Source organism: Crassostrea angulata, chromosome 4 (genome assembly GCF_025612915.1).
Source record: "Crassostrea angulata isolate pt1a10 chromosome 4, ASM2561291v2, whole genome shotgun sequence".
Lineage (NCBI taxonomy): Eukaryota > Metazoa > Mollusca > Bivalvia > Ostreida > Ostreidae > Magallana > Magallana angulata.
This window is the reverse complement of record NC_069114.1, coordinates 36234751-36254970: the sequence shown is the minus strand read 5'-3', so window position 1 is coordinate 36254970 and position 20220 is coordinate 36234751. Positions and strand designations below refer to the sequence as shown.

The following is a 20220-nucleotide window of genomic DNA, read 5'->3' as shown; positions in this document are numbered from 1 at the left end:
CCGTCTAACCGTGTCCAAGTTTACAATGTCTTTAAATGATCTCAATCCGGGGGCATTCAATAAGCCGTAATCGTGTTTTGACCCAGAGAGCAATCATCACTGTGAATTAATTCTGCATTCATTCATTCATGTTTGGAAGCAATTCAGAAAGGTAAGGAAACGTTACCACATGAATTCTGTAATACCAGTGTATATTTGAAAACCATGAATTAAATGTAAGGTCAAGTTGTTATTTCTGTCCGGAGATGCAATATATACTTGTTGTTTTGTGACCAGGAGGGGTTTTTTTTTGGGGGGGGGGGGGGTGGTGAGTAAACGATGATAACTTCAAAAAATTGTCAGTTCTAATTCTGTAAAGAGAGACAGCCAGTAAAACCAGTCAAAATTTATAGAATATTGCCTGACACCCATTCCATATGGCCATATGGATAGATTAATATTATACATCGATGCATGTGTCATATGAAATGATTACCAAATATAGAATTACGTGTATACCTTTTCATATCTTCATTTTAAAAAAAACCACGAATGAGATGAAGAACATGAAAAGGACATTCAATTTTCATGCACATTCACTCATTTGTAAAAAATTGTCGCCGATTATCTATCACCAGCTGGTAGAGAGATCGCGCTGATCAGCCAAGGTTTAAAGGACCCAGAGGGATTATTGCCTTCAACATGGGCAAGCGACATGTTTTCAATACACCGAATGCTAATGATAATATTTACCGGGCAGTGTAAGGTTTTTAATTGATATTTTGATACTTGAGCAATTTACACTGTTTTTTGTTATCTCTGTCCATTTTGTGGACTAATTGTTGAAATCTTGTCTGATCAATGCCTTTTTTTTTTTCAAATAAAAGCCAGAGGGAATTTAGCTGAGACTCTTTCATGATTTTGTCTGAGAAATTAAATATGGTTTAAGTTTTATAACACCGTTACTCGTAAAAGTTTATCCTATAAGGTCTTTTTGAATTACTCTTTTGAAAAAGGACTGATTAGGAAGGGAGTGTTAATACAAAGTCATATCTAAAAAATATTTGATTGTTCTGCATGAGTAAAGATCCTTTTTTGCATTAAAATTGTCATATTCTTTTAAATAATAGATTCCATGTGCTTGTTCTTGTATTTCAAGCACCGTCCTTCATCTTAGAGCAGTTTATCAGCTAGTAAACTTCACGTTTTACCTATTGGTGACATTTAATTGATTAAAAGATAAGCATCGTTAACAAAACAGAAAAATTATGCAGATGAATCTGCGTTTCATACTCTTATAAATAACATTTAAAAAATACTGTTGCTGTTACAAATTCAAACAATGGAAAAAATTGTGATGATTTATTCTACAAATTGCCTCCGGATTTATACAGTATGTCTAAATCAAATGTATAATTATATGTAGATTACTGTTTCAGAAATCGATTGCCAATTACTGCTGCAATATCAATAGAAATCTGTGTACAGTCGTTTTTCTTTAATCAAGTTTTCTTTCCAATTTCATAACTGATTTGATCATGCAGCTATAAAACCGAAAACTTCCGAATTGCGTATGTGTATGTTTCTAATGGTTCTTCTCAATGTACCACTTTATCACACATGGAAACTTTACATTGTGACGTCCTCAACAAATACGAGGAATAGTGTGAGCACGATGCAATCTTAATTAACTGAGTAAGTACACGAAACCATATCATTAGAAAATAATATAATGTAATGAAAGAAAAAGTTCCTTGTTTTCTGAATGAGTTTTGTTTGAATTCTATTTAATAGGCCCAACGAGGAAGGATGAATAGCTTGACTTTCATTAATTAGTTTTGAGTACATGTAGTTTATTCTAGGTAAACACAATTGTTCAGTGAAGAAGGTTGAATGCTCAAACTATCAGACCTACCCTTGGATTTTAGATATGAGTTCTTTTTAACTAAAACCTTTAATAAAGAAAAGTCTTTTTTGCTATAAAATTTTCATTTCCTATATCGTTATAATGTAAGCTCTCCTTTTAAGGGAGATTAAAATTGTCTAAAAATGGCCTCGACAATCCAGCTGTCTTAAACAGTAGAATGCATTTTTGATGTAAAGGTAGCGAGCATTGCTACACAACTTGCTACATATTTCCTAAGTAAGTAGTATAAAAGGAACAGCAAATTCTTCCATATAATTATGAAAACACTCGACACACCTTGGCCATGCGCGGATCTTAGGCAGGGGGGGGGGGGGTTAGGGGTGCCACCCCCCCCCCCCTCCGCGGCCGGAATTTGCAAAGATAAAAATATTACAATAATAATATTTTAAAAAAAATAATGAGTTGACTACTATTACATTATTGTGAAAAGGTTCGACCTTCCTGGAGAAAAATTGTAGATCCTTGCCTGTACGTGCAGATAGTTTACAATTAGGTAGTCTGACGTCATTCCGTGAAGTTGGTGCAATCCATGCTCTAGATAATTCGATCGACCAATTAATGATTCTCACATAGAACCAATTTAACAAGACCTTGGACTTTCAGTAGGACGTAGCGGTCTATTTCTTGCGTCAAAACAAAAGTTATAAATGACGCCGTTTCAAGCGAAATATGCACCGATTGCGTAGTCTTAGCTCAAAAGCCAGACAAATCTTGTTGACTTCAGAGAGCCATGGCTGAGTGGCTGACAATGAAATAGACAGGCTTACGTCACATTGCTGTTTAACATAACTACCCAAAGTCCAAGCTCTTGTTAAAAAGATTCTAATAGACCCCCAAAAGTATTTTAAAAATAAGACACCATTGACCTTTTTTTTGGGGGGGGGGGTGGGGGGGGGGAATTTGTCACTTTATTATATAATATATATTATAATAATATTTATAACATTTAGATAACTATATGAATAACTTGATTTCTTAAAGAATAAGTAGGAAAACATTTGTTATTACATGTATTAAATATGCTAAGATTTGATTAGACCCGGTTTAAATCAAAAAACCAACTGCATGCTGTGACGAAATAAAGAAAATCAATGTGTCAAAGGTCAGTTGAGTTTTTGCAATCATTGCAGAAAAGTTACATAATCACCATCTCTCTGATAATTGTTATACCCCTATAAACTAACAAATACGGTACAACAGTTAAAACGATTAGATTTATTACCCTTTTTTGTACAGACTTGCTATACATCAGGTTTGCCAAAATAGAACAATGATGAATTCTACTAAGATATGATAAACAGATTATATATACATAAAAGATTTATTGATCATGGTTTCTCGTTTGCTTTTGCTTCATTCAACAAACTGACTCTCATTATTAACCAACACGAGATTAAAAAAGTGATAACAAAAGACCCACGGGTATAAACGTTCGCATGAGAATCGTAAAACTCTTCTTGATTTGAGTAATGTGGTGTGATTAAATTGAAAAGTATCATAAAATTTCTCGAAGAGTAAAAGCCGCAGAAAACAAGGTTCATATTTGGTAGCTTTCAACACAACAATTACAGGTTACTAGTATGGTTTTGACCAAGGATAAAGAATCACACTATTTAGGATTTTGGCTGTTGTTTGCTTTGTTTGTTTTGTTTTTGTTTTATTTTGTTGTTATTTTTTTGTTGGTTTTTGTTTTTTGTTTTTTTTTTGGTTCTTTTTTTTTGGATCGGGCTGGCTTTCAATATATTTGACTAATAGTATTCAAGGTATGACATGGAAAACGCAGAGCCCTGGAAAATTGTCTACCGAACCACTAAATTGATCCTGACGTATGGATCAAGGAAATGTTTCTGTTAAGGTGAGGGGTCTGAAAAACTCTCAGGATATTGAACAATTCTACTTACAGCCCAAGGTAGGGGTGACTGCGGAATTATTGTCAAATTCATTACTTTATTAACAATGGCATATATATCACTGTATAGATATAAAATATAGATACAAAAAAATTAATGACAGATTCGGAATTGGATGACACACATTGTGACTGTATTCCAAAGAAAACCGGAATATATGAAATTGTCTGTCCCAGGCCTTTTTCATCTCTGCTCTTTCAAAGTGTTTGTAAATATTTTGTCTACATTAATATGTTGTACATTGCACATTAAGTACCATATCTTTAGTTTGAGAAAGGTAATAAACTGATTTGACAGATTGATAAACATCTCTTAAATGAGAAAATATGTAGATGGGTGAGTGGGTGGGTAAGACTTTCCACGGACTGTTGGTAGAGTTGTCCACTGCTTACAACTTACACCTGAATGAACAGAAGGGGAGGGGATTTTAGATTTTCAAAGAACCGATGCATTTAAGCGCACTAATACTCCTTGAGGAGTATAGATGACCCATTTTGATTTCGAGGTCAAGGTGTCAAAGATCAAGGGTCAAACTACACCGGAAATTTCATTTCTTTGCCCGTTGTATGTCTTAAGAACCATTTTTTGACAAACACCAAACTTGTTACACGAGTACCTCCGAAGAAGATAAACTTCATTCTTCATTAAAATAGAACAATTGTTAAACTATTGGAAAAGGAAAGTAACAACCGCCTACCATATTAGAACCATTTTAACATGACCTTTAACATTCTGTAGGATGTGACTCTCTATTTCTTGCATTAAACAGGTGAAAAGCAATGCTCAAAAGCAAGCCAAATCTTGTTGGTTTCAAAGAGCCATGGCTGAGTGGCCAGCAGTGAAATAAACAGGCCTACGTCACAGTGATGTTTGACACAACTACCCAAAGTCCAAGCTCTTATTAAAATGGTTCTAAGCGATAGTTGTTTTAAAGACACCAAACTTGGCACACAGTGCCCCTTAAGGAGTAGATGAATCCTTTTGATTTTGAGGTCCCAAGGTCAAAGGTAACTCTTTTGAATATAGAATCAAACGCATTGTCTGGTCAATACCTTTGGTTGTCCTTTCAGTAACTTTTGAAAAAGCTGACCCTTAGGTCATGAATTCAACTAAAGTAGAGACCCTTTACTTATCGTACCTTACCCATCAGCTTGGTAGATTTTCTCTAAAACCCAGGGGCTCATTGGATGGGAATAAAAGAGTTCAAAGTCAATTTAGGTAAATATATTTTTATAGTCATATGATGCTGTTTTTCAGATTGTCACAATAACTGATAATAAAGCACAGGCACCTGAGGTTATATATTTTTCTCATAATAAAAAGGGCATTTATTTTTTTATGAGAAAAATATGTAACGTCAGGTGCCTTTGTAATAAAGGTCATGATAATATAAGGGGCACTAAAAATTCAGATGCATCGTTACTTATTAAAATTTATCTCATCGATTTATGGTAAATTTATTCCCAAATTATATATTTTGCGATTGGCAAAATGAATTGATAAAGATTAAAGGAGGCCAGCTAACCTGAGTGACTGAGTTGACTTAAACCATACACGATTATAGGGTGATCATTAATAGTTATTTTGAAGATTTCTCTAGATTTAATGTTGGTTGGGTCATTTCTGTACGAAGATATTTTCTGATTCAAGTTATTTGCAAATGTGTATTATTTTCAAGTTTCAGTCAACAGACTTGTATATGTATATCTGAATTATTGAGTACAAAATGTAGCACTCCTTCAAATACTATTAAATCAACAAATGTTTTGAAATGCTCAAAATCTTTGTTACGTATGTAAGAGGATCCGGGCTCAAACTCCAACGTTTAACAAAGACATTACTTGTCTCTTTTCTTCCTTCAAGACAGCAAATACTGATAATCGGGCTACCGAGTACTAGTAGTTTTGAACTTGTTAAATGAAATATACATGTATATCTTACTTTTTAATGAACAATTCGCCAAGTATGCAAAAAAAAAATCCCCCCAAAAACTTTGAACTTCAAAGTGTCTGTAAATAATAATATTCCATCTGTATGGTTTTTGAGAGAATAGCTGGGGCAAAATAATTTTAAGGCGTTTTGGCCACGACAGGGGCTGACTTCGAGGCGATAAACAGCGTTTCAGACTGTCTGGCTGTCCTACAGGGTTGATACAATTTTATTTTTTGGTGTATGTTGTTTCTGGAGACGGTAGGAAAGGCTCTGGTTTGATTTTCAAGCGCATGAAATATAAATAAACTCTCATGCCTTGAACGAAATGCCTCACATAATGACCCTGTATTTTTTGCGACTAAATCTATAAATCTAAGTAGCTTTGTTTTCAAAAACTCTGTATATTCATTGAAAAGGAATCTGGAAATCTACTTGATCCCCAAACCCAAAATTCTATCATTAGGTCGACATTTAGGGTGAATTTAATTCTGGGAACAAATTTTGAAATCCTAGATTTATAAACAAAAAAAACTTATGAAAAACACGGTATTATTTGAAAAAAACATTTTTAGGTTTCAACGATGAAAAAAATCATGCATTTTACATGTATATTGATTGATAGAATTTTGTAACTTCATTGTTATGGGATCGTTTAATATACTAGGATACTATATCAGAAGAATTCGAAATTATATAGTGAAGTAAACGTCAAGGGTAGATTTTATTTCTGGGGACATTGCCTTTTGAACAATGTTTATTGGCTCTATGTCGAAATTGAGATTACTAAAATTGATGCAAGCAGGTTATTCACGTTTCAATTCTCTCATAAAGGATGATGATTTTGAATGTCTGGCTCTTTGTTTCTTCTCCATACGATATTCCAAATTACGAGATAATAGTCTTGTGTTCTCCTTAGTTCATCAAATTGATTTGAATACATCCTTACGGGTCACTTCTTTTGAAAATCACAGGTATGTACACACGAATGATTGATAATGTAAGTTATGAACGATTTGGCTGTTTATTTGTATTTGTAACGATTGATGCATGTATTTCTTTCAACTTATTGAAAATGTTTATGTGAGCTACTATATGAATTAGGCATCGGAGTATCCGTAAACATGTTACTTATGATAAGTTATTATTGCTTTTTTTGCAATGGTCACAACAGATATCAAATTTCTTGTTTTTATAACGAAATCAGCATAAAATGTTTAACAATATGAGATTTCTTGAATGGAACATAAAGATCAAATCAAGTCATCTTATATCACTGCAACCCATTGTAATTCAAACTAAGCTATTTTTAAAGGGTAGTATTTTTAAGCTAACGACATCGTAAACACAAAGTGGCATATATTGTGATTGTTCAAAACTCCTAAAGATTATAATGAAACCGGTAGAGTTTTGAATCGGCTTTCTGTTATTTTTTATTATACATATATATATATATATATATATATATATATATATATATATATATATATATATATATATATATAGATATATATATATATATATATATAAATAAACTGTTGGGAAGTCATTTATTTCTGGTAGAGTCTAACCGGACTTTGTTTTCCGAACTGCCTGACTGGGTTAAGCAATAGACTCTTCCTTCGTTTATTTCAATTACAACGACACTGTGACTGAAATATGATGTCCTTTAACTTTATGCTTTTAAAAGTAAACCATTTTTGATAGACTTTTAACAGAGAGAGTCATCAAAATATTGGAAGTGCATGCTCTACCAAAAAAAGAATTTATCCCAAAAAATTACATTTTCACGAAATTTCGAGACTATGTAATCATGGCCATGATTTAAATATCGTTTTGTCTTTTACAAGAGTTTTCTTGACAGGCGATAAAGGATTGAGAACTTTGCATGAGAGATACATATTATGTACTTTTTTCTCCATTGGCTGGATCGAAGCCTTCCGTCATTTATCTACGAATACTTAATAGATATCCAACACAGGGGGTATACTTGTGTATTCTTTGATACCACATGCTTGTGTTTACGTACGCAGTTTTAGCGAAATATTCCCCAGTGACTGGCAAAATTACTAGCGTAAGATATACCCGGTATTTATTTGTACTTTACTAGACACATTTTAAATGTATAACCTTTTGAATCCTATCATTGTTAAGATTAGACAATTTAAATTATTGACCTACAGACCTCTTCTATTATCGTTAAGATTGGACATTAGTTTATCGTGTATCTAATTACATACTACCCAAAGTTTGGCATGACCAGATATCCTGCTTGTAAGTATGAAAGCCCCTCTCAGTGATTGATAAGAAAATCAAACGGGGGGGGGGGGGGGGGGGGGTTGGAAACAAGAAAAAGCTAAAAGAAAAAATTCCTTTAAACAATTGATAAGTTTTGATATAATTAATACAGTGAATATATGTATGAAAAATAATCGCCAAATATTGCAGTTTGGTGCAATAATTAAACATGTAATTCAAACTACATTCATAATTATGAATGCAACGTCATTTTAGATTTGCATGCATGGTGTTTGTATTTGTATTTGTATTCAAATTGAATTGAATTGAATTGAAATTGAATTGAGAGATAATGTATTAATTGAAGTGTTTCCCTATTGTAAGACGTTCTGTGTTGATTTTCTGCATGTCTTCTAGCACCATTTTAACAAGAGCTTGGACTTTGGGTAGTTGTGTCAAACGGCAATGTGACGTAAGCCTGTCTATTTCATTGTAGGCCACTCGGCCATGGCTCTTTGAAATCAACAAGATTTGTAGGGATTTTGAGCTAAGACTAAACAATCGGTGTATATTTCGCATGAAACCAGCGTCATTTTTAACTTGTGCTGACGCAAGAAATAGATATGTACATCCTACTGAAAGTCCAAGGCCTTGTTGTAAAGGGAATTCTTTTGACTGATTCCCATAAGAAGGAAAAAACGTGTAACGAGCACAAAAAGACATTATATTTATAACACTGACATTTTTTTTACCAATTTTGAAAGGTTACTGATGTACATTGTGTATAGGAATATACGCGATATTCGAACTTCGCAACTTTTATTGACGCACGTGCATGTATATAGTACATCTAATATACGCATTCAATTAGTGTACGTTTGACGTTGTTAAGGGAATACATGTACGTATCACACTTTCACTCCTTTACCAATTTGACCCGTTACCGATTTCTGCTATTATACTTCAGTCCTTAACAGTTCACAGAGAGTACTTAATCACTCTAGATCTAATGAGCCAGGTCTAATCGACACTTACAATTTCAAAAGTTGAACAGTATGATGGCGAATCGTTCTATATAATGTTCTTAAAAATTTCTCATTGTGATGGACCAATTAATACCTATATAATAATGGCTTACTTTCTAATTTTGATGAAATGAGATCTCTTGTGTATAATTGACCGAAATAGTATCGATCTATTCTTTTCATTCGATATCAGAAGTAGGTTAAAATTGTACGAGTTACAATGTGATTAATATTGCTAATAAACTAAATTTACTTTGAATGATTAATGTGTTATTGAATTCTATTCCATTTCTAAAAAGTAACCAAGATTTGGGTGTCAGTCATCGAGTTATAGGCGAGATACAAAGCTAACGATTTTTGTTATGTAAACAAAGCTCAGATAATGTTATTGTTTATTATGAATGTTGACAAGAATATTCCAAGTTTAGACCCAAAATGAATAAAGCAAACACCCGTTTATTTATGTTCAAAACGAATAAGCAGATAGAAAAATCTTCTTGGGAAAGAACTTTTACTGGTATATTGAACCAATGTAAACAAAAACATGGCACGAGCCTTTTTTGCAAAACAAAGAATTGTTTACTCTGTATCTTGCTTATAACTGTACAGTTGACATTAAAACTGTACAATTGACATTAAAAGTTTGGGTGACCATTAGAAATGCATTATTTTTGCACTGTATTAGCCAATACCAATACAAAAATAAACTTTGACCAAAACTGTGAGTATGCCCCCTTAAAGACCAAAATAGTATAGTCCATGTAGGTACATGCATTTCTGTAACAGTACAATAATAATCACCGCTGTTGCAATCATTATCTGAGGATCCAGTAAATCAACATTTAGTCAATGCGTTTGGTAATTTTCGAGAATATTTTGACATTTCGCAGACCTGCATGATATACACACACTGAGGTGAAAATACCTTACGAACATCTGTTTTGTAGCATATGGTTTTCCCTTGAGGTTCTTAGAATACAATGGTTTAGAGAAAGTGAGTAGCTCCGGAAAAATCTTCAAACAAAAGTTTCACAAAATATTTATCAAATCTCACGACCTTGTTTTTCCAAATTTTCATACAAAAGAAAGCAAGAAAAAAAGAATCAAACAATTGAGCTCTAATCAAGGAAACCAAAAACCAATGGCAAGAACCTCAAAGATTTTCGAAAAACATTTGATTATACCAAACGCAAAGCGATTTTGCAAAGTTCAGGAAGAAATAAGCCGACTCGTCTTTTCTCGTATGCGGCTAGAAATAGAAATGACAGACGATGACGACCAAACGATTTGGAAGTGGTTTCCGATTCCGGAATTGACCAATGAGCCATCCTGGCTGGTGCAATGTAAGAAGCTTTTGGGGCTTTTGATTTACCACTTCCCCTGATCTTGAATCGATAAAAATTTTAAGGATCGTTGACTGTCAATCATTTCTTTGGCAAGACTTGTTATCATTTTTTCTCCTCTGATCTCCTTGGCCATAAACTAGCCTTAAAATAAAGCCTGCCTCTTTTTGCACATAGCTAGGTTTGAAATTTCCAACCAATTATACGCAAAGCTATAAAGTTGTCTATCGCCGAAGACGGGCAAGGATTTTTTCTAACCACAAAATAACCAATTGATTGAACAATGGAATTCTTCATAAAGCAATGGGATTTTATTTTCATTTTTGTCTGCAATATTTGGGTCTGGTACATACATCTTTTAAATCGGTTTGGCACCATTTCCCCCAGGAATACTGCGCTTTGCTGGGATACACATTTTGCTAATAGAAAACATAGCAAAACGATGCGATAGCTCCTGACCAAGCGTTATTACGACATTGAATCTTGTAGTCACGTGATTTATGTATGTACTTAAAGTAAAAAACACAAATGTAATTGTGTTTTAAATCGATCAGAAACAATGACTAAATCAGACTTGTATTCTTATCATTACATGGATCTTAATGTTAAGCACGTATTGTGGAAATGACGACTATTTTAAAGCGTCTTTAAATTGTTTTTAATGAAGTGTACTTTTTGATCTTTCTGTATCCTGAAATATTATCGCCATAGCTAGGTCTTTTAATACGTTTCATGACCAAATAACTGTTTATATACACTCATGCAACCCTGTTTAGTTCCATTTCTTGACCAGAAACCGATTTTCGAAAATAAAAATTTATGGTAAACTCTGAAATAATGCACAGACAACAATTAGGTGAGCAGATGAGCTCACTGGTTGTCCACATGAAACAGGATTTGCCACTGTAGTTTCGTAAGTAATCGTTCGTTCTTATTATTTTCTAATGAGTATTGAATTTTGTGAATAGGTGGACGCAATTTTCTATTTTCTCTTTACTTTCCCCGTTTTTTTTTTCTTTATTTTGCCGGGGGTGACTTTGAAATAGCAACGAGTATCATCTCCAGGTTCACTGCTCATGAGAATGAGATTCCGTATCATATCTTTGGTCTTTTTTATATCCATATTTTTGTTGACAACCTGAGTGACAAACGTTTGATCTCGCTTGAACCTATCTCGGTGCCAAGCATTCTGGCTTTGTCTCAGAGATTCCCCCAATTCTTTATTTCTTTTGGGTTCGTTGGACGGCGTGGACAAGACATGATTGATACAACTGCAGACTGGCAGGAATCTTGACACAGAAGAATGTGCTAATTATTCTATATTATACCAATAAACTGCATAATGAAAACCACGTAAGCCGCCAAGAACGATCACTTGTAATACCACCCTCGTAATTAGTATTCAGAGGGAATCAGTTTATTCAGAAGGAAGCAGTTTTGAACTTTATATTCTTGAATGTAATCGATCGTTTCGCATTTCGTTAATGTACATGTATGATCAGAAGAATTTCAAACCAAAAGTTTTTACGTTTTCGGATCTGTTGGCATAACCAGAGGAAAAGTCACTAGTTAACCAAAAACTGTGTGTTTATTCCATATCATAGATGTTTAAACTTGTCTGTCCTCCATGTTTTTAATCTAATCTTTTCTTTTCATTCTTTGAATGAATATATTTGTAATTCTCCAGATAGAATATTTGCGATGTATGGTGTTTTGTTGCACTCTTGTGTCACATTTAATGGATGACCTTGAACTTAATCAATTTTTATGTCGAATAAAATTAGAAAATCTACTTAACTCCTACTTAATACATATAGATGCATAACTTAACGACCAAACATTCTTTTATTACCGTAGCTTTTTATCATAAGACTTTTTTACACCAAGGTTAACATTTTTATTAAAATTCTATTTCACTCATAGTTAATCAGTATCTTCATTCTATCAGAAGTTGCTCGAAGTATGACGGTTCATTCGGTTTGGAAACTCATTTTACCGTAAATAGTATCTTTCAGAACTAACATGACTAATGAACTTTAAAATAACAAACCAACGAGGCATCCACTGGTGCAGGTGGCTCAGTAATGGCATTCTGAAATGATCCTCCATGTTAGCTCTCCATAGCATTGAAACAATGCATATATTCGAAGGCTATTAGACTATGTTGCTTCGAAATGAAAACTCTTCAAATAATTGACATTGCCGCATTTTTACCTCGGAATGATTGTCATTTTTTCTCCTGTTTTTCACGAGTTCAGCTTATTGACTACATCCATTGTCTATTGTTTTCTGGTAGCATCTTCATGTAAATCGCTTGTATACCTGTTTTGATGGAACTGGAAAGTGGTTGGTATTTATTATAAGATTGTTTTGATAACCACGTGAACCTTAACAGGTGTAAGTCTGAAGATCGACCTTTTGTTTGTGTGCTATGTCTTCTGCTTGCTCCTCTACGCAATATGTCATGACTTAATGGTGTGAAATCCAAAGCCCCTAGAACCTGTATCATTCAAAACAACTTTCTCTCATGTTTTTATAAACTTTTCAAGTGCCATACCATGCAGCCACAAGGCCTGTTTACATCTTTGTCTTTTATGATCAAAAGGACGTGCCTCCGATTCATTATTTTATTTGATTGACAAACCTACGCGAGATATCATAAATGTAATACACAACATCAAACAAAGCCGGAGAAAACGGTCCACTTAAGTCATCGTGCAGTTAAATGCATCTGAAGTGCTTCTTTACGCAATCGCAGAATATTGCTCATCGAGATTAGACGATTATGTCTTGGTGAATAAAATAAGGGGGGATGAAATACAAAGATCAATATTGACTAAGAAGATGAAAAATGTGTTTTTCAGTACGTAGTAATATTCATTTTTGTCACATTTTACTTTTTTCTTTCAAAAAAAGTTTGATTCTAACAATTATGTAATATTGCAATACGAATTTGTTTAATCAAGATATTCCCTTTGGCACATTGCATATAAAAAACGACTTAGCACAACGAACTTTAGATTTCATCGCTTAATCATTTTATGTCCGACAAATTACATCATCTATTTAGTGAAATAAATTTGATGATATCGGATGTTATGACATTCCCAGCGTTGACCTTTCACGAAAAAATGTAATAATCAAGAAAAAATCGGACTGTATATATTTTGGTAATGTCAGTAGTTTCAAACATCTGTGTTTCATCTTTTTCACGGAGCACGAGAAACATTTCCAGTTTTTGTGTTAGTGGTTCATTAAATAAAAAGTAAGCGAAGGAACACACACTTCATGAAATTGATCAATTAAGTTTTGTGCTATCTAGCAATAGGCTAATCATGTAATACCACAACCCAACATAATACACAACAGATGCCCCGAAAGAGAAAAAAGAAATGTAACTGGGTGCGCAATCAGAAATTGTACATTGTTAATAGCTTTGGAAGTGTATACACCTCTCCACCTCTCTCTCTCTCTCTCTCTCTCTGATTCTCTCTCTCTCTCCCTCTCTCTGATATTCTCTCTCTCTCTCTCTCTCTCTCTCTCTCTCTCTCTCTCTCTGATATATTCTCTCTCTCTCTCTCTCTCTCTCTCTCTCTCTCTCTCTCTCTCTCTCTCTCTCTCTCTCTCTGAAATATCAATAACAGATAGGACTAAATGGTGCATAACGCTGAGCCCAACGTTATCCATAGAGATTGGGCATGTTGAAGTAGGGGCGTTTCTCTTTTCACCAGGTTCTATAATGCAAAGAATTAGAACTTTTAATAGATAAAAACACGTTTGTTTTACCTTCATTTTTTAACAAAAAGCTTTAAACATAGATTTCCTGTTCTCTTTAGATAACTTGCTTATGACGTGTTCATAAATCTGTTTTGCTGAAGCAACCGTGTATCTTAATTTCAAATTGCCTGAAAATCGTAACGGAAATATTCTAAATCATTCTTGTAGATAAAAAGATAAAAATACCAATCGGAAGCAATTTAACATATTCTGAAAGAATTATCTTTATGCAAAGATACTTAATAGATTTCGTGAAATGTTTATTTAATGGTTACTACAAAGGGTAAACAAATATCATTATATCAAGAGTTAATTAAACCATGATTAATAGATGTATTATCAACTACAATCTCTGTTATTTATGTCTCTGCTGAAACACAGTTGTAATTATTATATCTCAATGTACAATGTAAGAATTTTAAAATAAATATGTAGGAACTGATGAAAAGTGTCTTCAAAAAGATAGGAATCCTATTTTTCATTTTTGTCTACTACATGTAGTTAGTTAGGCCCGATGTAGTACCAAGCACATCTCCTCGAAGCAATAATCAAAACTATCTTTAAACTAAAAAAATACAACAACAACAACAAAGATTCAGCAAAGAAATGCAAACTTCCAATGAAACATTAATGTTTTTCCACAATTTTGTCAACCAAGCACATGCCTCTGTTCACGTCGACAAATTGTTCTGATTGATGATGGGTTGTTGTACGAAACTGCGGCTAAGGACACCTTGGTGGTGACAGGGCATCATTTCGTGTCTGAGAACTGACTACTCGGCACGTTTTAGGCTCGCCTTAAAAATCACTAATGATCATACTGACGGAAAATGTCTTCTTAATTTGAAGATCTCCGGAAGCAAAATTCGAATAAAAAAAAAAGGAACCATGGAATCGAATGAACGGAATGCGTTATACATTTGTTGGTTTCTTTGTAACCTTTTCTTTGTTTTGAGAAATTGATTCGGTCTTGCTGCAAATCCGATGCAGGAAAGAGATTGCAGTCATAATTTGCATGTATTTTGGGATTTCTCAAGGTTATGACTGAAAAATTTTAATAATGTATCAAATTTTGATTATAAATTCGGCGTAAATCATTGCTCTATTAGTGCTTTTTAATCAACGGCAGAGTAGGAATTCAAGGGCAACATTTAACTAGATGCTTAAAATAATTAAACCCTTCTTCAGCCTTAATGAAAATTATTCTAAGCGTGGCCTTGAAATAGTAGAGTACCGTCCATTTATATTAATCTGTTCCTAATCACGCTCTAATATAATCGCACGGTTGATCAAAATATCATTTTTAATCTATATAAAAATTATGATAGAATAGTGACCTTAACCAGGATATCCAATCTCATTTTTCTATTTTTTGATGAGAACAGAGAACAGCGGAATTGAAAGTAAACGAGTGAAGCAAGCTCTGCGTGATTTTTAGCTGTAAAACACACAATACCGGACAAGCTACAAATGTAGTGGAACAAGACGAGAGCACCATAGCGCCACCAGTCGAAGTAATTAGTATGTACTAATTACACACAGCAGTGCTGCTGATTGCTTGATTAGCTTGGTCAAGGGGGATCGCGTGAGGTATTTTGTCAACATGGCGATTACACAGAACAATGCGATCCTTGTGTTCTGTAATCGAGTAAGCTTGAAGCTGGTTGACGACATTTAGGCGCGTGGCACGACAAAGTTTGAATTCTGTCTGGAATACTGAGGGAAAGATTGCTATGTACAGCAAAAGAACAAACAATTATTATAGACGCTTAAAAATCAAAGTACTGGCGACCCAAGAGAGGGTAAAAGATTGAGACTCGCAGACACAAAGGCAGATGTTTCACAAATAATTATAGGGTGATTTCATACGACAGTTTTCTTCATAGTTCTGGTAATATGACACTCATCAGCTTAACGAGCAATAAAATTGCACTGAATTTGTGTGTGCATGCCATAAGTCATTTTTTTTTCTTTTACCTTTTAGTTTAAGGGTCACATTCATGTAGATGAATGTAGAATCACGTCCTTTACAGTTAAATCACATTAAAAGCTTGAACTAATTGAAGATTTGTCAATACTTTTCTCATAATATCATATATCTATGAAGTAAAACTTATTTTTAAAATATCCTTTCTTTTGCTACTGTTTTGATTTTTCGTTGATCAAAATGCAACAAATGTTCGCAGTCATAAAAAAACCTTAATAATTTTCTGGAAGTTATTCCTATAACATACGTAAGAATTAAAGAATCAATGTATTATACATACGCGACTCACAATTAAAATTTTAAAAAATCAATATCTAGCCATAAATGTTGCACCGTGATTAATGAATCTTTTCAAGTTTGGATGCAATGTACATTGTAATATGCAATCAATTAAGAAGATGACACACAACGGCTATAAATATGAATGACGTCATATGTAAGTTCGCTGACCGTTTCTCTTAATTATCTGCTAAAGAGCCACCTACAGGTAGATTCTGAGTTAATTAGCTCCGAATGGTCAGTCTAGACTAATGCAGGTGCGTCCAGTAAATGGCTAACGGATTCTGATACCGATCAGAAATGATTTATTGCCGCAAAGTTAGTTTGGCATAAGAAGACAGAGAGGGAAGGTGGTTGCTTGATTGGTTTAAACCATATTGCTTCCCGCGCAAAAACACACCAAGTTTTCTGCATGCCTACTTAGATACACTGGTTTTGGCGCTATTATTTATTATGTACTATTTATTTACATGGCCGTAATGATATGGAACGTTTATCCGTATGCATATGATACATTTGGCGTTGATTTGGGACAGAGATCATGCAACTTCTTGGTGTACTAAAAAGAACAGTTGGATACATCTATGATAATGTGTTTCTAGAAATGTAGAGTATAGAACATTGAAAAATTGCCATTTTGTGCTTTAATTTTCAGAAATGTAGCAAAACTAATCAGTTTTAGATAATTCTGAAATTTTCTTTTAAAATTTGTTCATGTATAAGCCCGAAGCTCGGTTACCAAGTGTTTCCTCTTCTCATTATAAACAAAATTACTCGTGGGTTTCGAGAAGAAATAATCATATTTGTTTGTAAATACATTAAGATCATTACGATATGAAGACAAATTGCTGTCCGCTAATGATGTACATACATAGAAATAGCCTGTATCTGCTCTTCAGTCAGAGAGAGAGAGAGAGAGCCTGCAACAAATGCTTCCATCCTCTTAGAACTTTTCTTGGTCAATGCTCTAGTATTCCGTAACTCGAGTCTCGTCCTCAGATGCGCTTCTCGCTTCTCCCCTCTTATCTGTTGCATTAGTTCAATTGATTGAAGATAGAGAGAAAGTCGGGCTCTTGTGCTCCTTTCCAAACCCTCGTTCAGCTTTTGGACTTTGAGAGTTTTTTTTATATTCTCGAAAAGTGTTTCTGTGTTTTTGTGTTAATAGCTGTAACGCTAGCTGGAAATGGAGTAAATAGGTGGTTTTTTGCATATCCTTAGGTAGACGGAATAACTCTGGAATTAGGATCCGAAGACAGCATACACCAAAAAACAGTAAGTCTTCTAAGTGTAAATAAATTCTATTTAAAATGGACATCTTGTCTATATCAAATCCAAAATAATAGTTCGATTTGTTATAGTTATCTCTTTCGATTTTCCTTTTTTAAATTTTGTTTGTTTTTTGTTTTTGTTTTTGTTTTTTTGTTTAATAATTTTTTCATATTTTACTCTAGTACAAATATATTAACATATTTACATTCTTAGCACTTTCTATTTTTCCGTTTCCTGTCAACAATTTTCATCATAGAAGTACGAGTGCGAAACATCTTATATGTACCTTATGGTTTGTTTGGGTTTTTTTTTTTTTTTACAAACTTTTGATCTGCATGTGAGCTGATTTTGCAGCAAGGTATTTAATGATGTACTTTAACGATTTGATACCCATGTCGTTTGTCTTGCATTGACGGTGTTTTTGGAGAGTCTATACTGATATTCCTTAACTTTAATTTTAAAACCAGTGTTTTTTGCACGTAGTTTGTTTAAGATTTTTAATGACAATGGACGAGAAAAAAAGAGTGATAGGACATAAGCTGTAGCTCCATCCGATGTAGATGATTAATATCTGTTTCAACAGGAAGTTTGTTAACCGCATCTTAATGTTTACTTCCTGTAATTATGAAATGAATGCGAAGTGGGATTATTCAACGAAGCGTGCGATAGCCTGCGAAAAAAAATAGCCGTGATAGAAATCCCTGTGCATCTACAGGTTGTGCTGATTGGGATATACCTGTCCAGGTGATAAGTGTTTTGTTTTTGCCCAGATTTATACTATAGTAAATACATCTTAATAATGAAAAGGTAATGAAATTCAAAAAAAAGTATGGTAAAATGTACGCAAAATAATATTTTTAGTGAGACCAATTTCAAGCGTAAAAACTGATGACTGAATAGTGTGCGTGATGAAAGCAAGCATAAAACGAGAGAGATAAGAAACAAAAAGTGTAATAGCATTTACAATTCGTTTTGTATAAACATGTTATAACTCAATCATGTTAAAGCATTTCTGTAGGAACTGTTGACAACAATTCGATATTTTTACTTCAAACATAAGATAATAACTGTCCAAAATTAATAACACCGGTATATTTGCACTCAATCGATCGCAAAGGGAAAAAGAAAACAATGAACAATATATATTTTTTCTAGGATTTGTAAGAATATAATTTGCCAGGGAAGGGGGTATGTTAATCCCAATATTCTGAAGTTATTTTTTTTTTTTACAATGTAATAATGATGACTTAGAGAATATAAATTAATATATATCCCCTTGCGAATTCGTGATTTCAAACGACTGGCTGCTATAGAACAGAACGTCAATTATTCATCTGTAAGTCATGTGTTCGAAACCATTTGGGGGTTTTGACAACTTTTATAGTTCTAAGAATGCTTAATTAGAAAATACTTTTTATCAATATGGTTTAAAATTTGACGAATTTTTAAATGTAATTAACGATGCACTTTCACCCACATTTAATTCTATTAATATCTGCAAAGTGTCCCATATCACCTTCAATTAAACATATCAAATATTGAAAAAGTAAATATATTACACATAGGTTATCTGAACTAATGCGATCTATATTTGCCTGTACTGTTTAGACTGTCTGATATTAGCCTATGCAATTTTACGACTGGGCGCGTTTTATGTGGGTAGTAAACCTTTCTTTCTACGGTAGAGTGCGAAGCAGTGGATGCAGAACCAACAGATAGTGCAAATTCCGCGCCTGCGTAAAAACTCACCTCTTTTATCAAAGAGTTCGTGTTCTGAACCAAAAACAATTTTCAGAACTTTTAAACAAATAATAATGCAATCAACTTTTTTTTTTAATTCACAGATAGTTTTAGCTCTTGATTATCAGATTCTCTAACTGAAGTATTTCATAGTAATTTTTTACGTCAACATTCAAGATTGATTTCATTTTTTTATTACAAGTAATGTATGGAATATGAAAAAATACAAACTTACCAAAAAATGATGGTCGTGAACAGGGACTGGTAAAAATGTGGGATGCAGACAATTTTGTTAAGTCCTGAAAATTCAAATGTTTTGGAAAAATCCAATAAGCAAGATTTCAAATGAACAAAAAATGAATTAGTTCTGTTGTTTTGGTGTGGTACATTAAAATCTTCAAGTTGGGTAACTTTTTTTCTTGTTAAATTGGCCAGCTTTTTAAAATGTTTACAGTGCAAACATTTTGTGTATCTTTCAAAATCAAAGAAACACTTTTAAGAATAACAATCAACCTGTACATTGGCATTATCATTTATGCATATTTATTCTAAGCATAGAAACTCTGTGCATCACGCCAAGACTCTCTTACAGAAAATTTAGCCACCATTCCTGGTGATCTAAAAGCTTGTTTATTATTTGAATCCCATAGAGAAAAATGTTGACTTGCGTGAATATTAGAACGTCAACGTGGGCGTTTTGACGCTTTCGAATTTTCCCTCTGTTTTGTAATATATTTTTTATACTTTTAAGAATTCTTTCTTCTTTTCTTCTTCATTTTCTTGTAACCATTAGAAAAAAGGTACATTATTAACCATT

The 20220-nt window shown here is 33.5% G+C and overlaps 1 protein-coding gene across 3 annotated transcripts in view; it reads left to right on the top strand.

The window, feature by feature from the left end:
* LOC128181242 (dopamine receptor 2-like) overlaps positions 1 to 20220 on the top strand; it is a 29846-nt gene continuing 9626 nt past the window's right edge. For 2 of the 3 annotated variants that reach the window (XM_052849560.1, XM_052849561.1), the window contains exons 1-2: positions 1 to 151; positions 17613 to 17666. The gene's annotated coding sequence lies outside the window, so the exon portion shown is untranslated. The remainder of the gene's footprint in view (positions 152 to 17612; positions 17667 to 20220) is intronic. The other variant, XM_052849562.1, reaches the window with a different exon arrangement.